The sequence below is a fragment of the Sapajus apella genome, unplaced genomic scaffold, assembly GCF_009761245.1.
Source record: "Sapajus apella isolate SASKATOON/1434 unplaced genomic scaffold, GSC_monkey_1.0 scaffold66, whole genome shotgun sequence".
NCBI classification, from domain to species: domain Eukaryota; kingdom Metazoa; phylum Chordata; class Mammalia; order Primates; family Cebidae; genus Sapajus; species Sapajus apella.
Window position 1 is genome coordinate 6706652 of NW_022437006.1, and position 3978 is coordinate 6710629.

The 3978-nt window shown below is 38.2% G+C and overlaps 1 pseudogene; it reads right to left on the reverse strand.

Moving 5' to 3' along the window:
- Positions 1-3754, reverse strand: part of LOC116530388 — a 29992-nt pseudogene extending 26238 nt beyond the window's left edge.
- Positions 3755-3978: the final 224 nt, after the last annotated feature.

A 3978-nucleotide genomic window follows, 5' to 3' on the forward strand; every position in this document is an offset into this window, starting at 1 on the left:
ACACACACACACACACACACACACACACACACACACACACACACACACACACATTCAGTAAGTATTTGTTGAAAGATTGAATTCACTCATAAATTCAACAAATATTTAGTGAGCACCTAATCTGCGCCAAATACTATTCTAGGCACAGAGGTGATCAGCACTGAGCATGCAAATAATTCTCCCCTCAAAGGACTTACATTCTGGTGAAGGAAAGCATCAGAATTGTCTTGACTGGCATACAACATTTCACGTTCAAATGATTATTTTGTTCCAACACAGAATATTCTGCTTCAGGTGCTGTTTCAGCCATGTAGATATAACTGAGGTGTGATAAAGGGTATACATTTGTTTTTCTACTTACCGTGTAGATATCATTCTAAATACAGCAGTGCTAACATTGCAGCGTCCTATGCGATAACTACAGCTGCCTGCATCTGAATGCTTTCGTAAATTTTATAATGTCTTCAGGTCTATGTGACTTTTGAAATATCCAAAATTGATGTGGATTACTCATCGAAATTTGAAATGGTAATTTTTAGTCACCAAGTAGGAATGAAAAATGCAAATGATTGCTTCAAGATTCTGCAAGATACTTTGCTATAATTATATACCAGGTTTAATAATGGTCAAGTCTGACACACACATTCCAATATTCTGTTGGAACTAATTCAGGTAAAATATTTGTGGGTCTATTCTTTCTTTTCTTCTTTCTGTATTTATAATTCAAATGAATTAAAGGAGTCTGATTGCTAACTGGAGAATTCACCAGGTTACTTTTTTTTTTTCTGGTTAAAGCTGCATAGCCACAATTTATTATTAATTCTTACCTGTCTCCATCTTCAGCATTACTTGGTGATCAAGTTGCACTGAGAGATGCTATTTTTTTTATAATGCCACAGGACATATACATAGAAGTTTTTCACATCTGACATTCTGTAACAAAAAGGCATTAGAACTAGTTCCAAATGAATCTTTTTCTAAAGAACTCATCTTTTATATGTACCAGCTGTCTTGTACAGTTGAACAATTACGATTCTTAGAGGTCACTGTGTGTCCCATTTACCATATAAATAGCAGTGTGATAGTCTGGAACAGTTCGATTTCTTATTTTCCTTATATGCCTTCTTTCTGATGTAAAAGCATTAAGGAATTTTGACATAATGATAAGCTGCTATTTAAAGTCCCCACTTGTGAAGATTGGAATGCAATGCATTCAGGAGAAATTTACAAGCTATGCATTCATAGGAGGTTAGAGCCAACAACGCTGAGCATTGTTTGAAGGCAGGAAACCATTTACATTTCAAATTTCTGTGACCTTGATTACTTTGACCATGGAGGTGATTATCAGAAAAATTTAATAAGATTTTAAAAATTCTTATACATTCTTACAGAAAACAAAATGTCTTCATGATAACTAAATACATTTAATTGCTGTCTAGATGTTTTGTTTTTGTAATGCCAAACAGCTGGATGTTAAGAAACATTGGATAATTGTGTTTTTAAAGTTTTTTTTTTTTTTTTTAAATGTGGATGTATGTTTGCCATAATGTGGTCATAGTTACATAGTCAACATCAGAGCAAGGCTGTTTTTTAGTTTTATATCTTAATAATAATACACAATCTCATAATACTAATACAAAAGTATATCTGGAAAAGATTTCATTGCCATGTAGAATTCTCCCTGATTTCTGAAGAAATTACATCCAGTTGTATAGGAATGTTTATAAGAATAATACAAGGACGAGTGATCATTATCCAATTAAATTGATATTTTGCAGGAGAGGACCTAGCAAAGCCAGAGTTACACATCGAGATGGAACTGAAGAAAGCTTAATTTCAACTCATGAAACTGGAGAATAGGCCAGGCATGGTGACTCACGCCTGTAATACCAGCACTTTGGGGGGCTGAGGTGGGTGGATCAGCTGAGGTCAGGAGTTCAAGACCAGCCTGGCCAACATGGCAAAACCCCATCTCTACTAAAAATACAAAAATTAGCTGGGCATGGTGGTGGGCACCTGTAATTCAGGCTACTCAGGAAGTTGAGGCAGGAGAATCATTTGAACACTGGAAGCAGAGGTTGCAGGGAGCCGAGATCGCGTCACTGAACTCCAGCCTGGGTGACAAAAGAGACTCCATTTCAATAAAGAAAAGAATAAAGAAACTAAAAAATGAACTGAAGAGTTAATTTATAGGATAACTTTGTCATCTAAAGTGAGCAAAACAATCTCTTGTGGCACTTGGAATACTTGGTAATAATTGACACATAGGCTGAAATTTCCACTAAGTGAAATTGCTTCAAAAATTAATATTCTAATAATATTATGACTGGATTATATAAATAATAATTATATTAAATAGAAAATGTACATTCTATTAAATATAAAAATAAGTAGAAAAAGATTATAATAAATGTTAACCTCCCTGGAATAATTGTTATGGAAGTAAAAATGTATTTGATCTAAAGATATACTGAAAAAATAGAATTGAATAGAAATTTGAAGCAATTAGAAGAAGATATAAGAATTATATCAGAAGATGTTGGGTATATAAAGAGATCTATCTATCTATGTATCTATATAAAGTGAGACTACACACACACATTTATATTTGGAGACAGGGTCTTGCTCTGTCACCCAGGCTGGAGTACCGTGGTGTCATCGCAGCTCACTGCAACCTCAGCCTCTCAGGCTCAAGTGATCGTCCAGCCCAGCTTGCCCAGCTAATTAAAAAAAAAAATTTCATTTTAAAGCAAGTACTCAAAGTGATTACTAACATCAGCTGAGTTTGGGAAGTGCTGGGATGTGAGGGCTGGAATGATAAGGGAGGCCCTGCACTTGGATTGTATTCAGAAGGCAGTATGTTTTACTAAAGAATTCCCACCTCTCTGGTCAATAAGCAAACTATTCCTAAATTGTCTTTGGCTGTATGCCTTTGGCTCTTCTGTCACATTCTTTTAGACATTTGGGAATCCAGGCCGCTCAGGTAAATGTGACACAAGGCCAGTCGTCCCCATGTTGAACAGCTGTGACACAGTGGAGCCGGAGCGTGGATCTACACAGCCCAGGCGGAACAGGCAGGTGACACTAACAGCTTCTCTTTTACTGAATTGAGCCATATTCTCTGTGGCATGTTGAAATAGCCCTCCGAAGGCAATAAAATGGCTTTCTACGGCTCATTCCCTCCTCTGTGGTTGCCCCACTGACAAGACTGAGCTATGTGATCGAGTGAGGGGAATGTCAGTCTGGCCCGGCCTCTTCCGTCTCTATTATTTTACAAGTGAAAGCTCACCAGCTATTAGGTAATGGATAAAGAAAATGAAAAAGCACCGGTGCTAGATCCAACTCTTTTAATTTTTATTAACAAATGCTCTCTTGTCTACATCGTGAAATTCATACCATGCTCTTCATTAAAAAGATGTTTTGGCCGGGTGTAGTGGTTCATGCCTGTAATCCCAGCACTTTGGGAGGCCGAGGCGGGCAGATTGCTTAAGCTCAGGAGTTCGAGACCAGCCTGGGCAACACAGCCAAACCCCATTTCTACTAAAATACAAAAGAAATTATCCAGGTGTGGTGGTGTGTGCCTGGAGTCCCAGTTACTCAGGAGGCTGAGGTGGGAAAATTGCTCCTTCCCAACCTCTTTGCTTTTCACAGTTGCTCATGAACTCCATCAACCCACTTCCAGCTTCTCATTCCTTGACTCCTTGGTTCTGCTGCTCTGTGCCCGGTTGTCCAGCTTCATTCTTCCTGTCTCCATGTTTCCTTCAGCATCTCTGCCTCTTCTCATCCTGCTCCTGGCTACCCTTGGTCTTCTTGAAGTCACAGTAATATCACTGATCTCTGCTTCGAGGTAGATTGGAAAAGTGGTTGGGATCAGAAATTAAGAAGAAAGGTGATCATGAGCATTGGTTCTTGGGCTCCACTGCCTGGTTTAAAGTTCAGACTGTGTGGTCTTTGTAAGTGCCTCTCTGTGCTTCATCT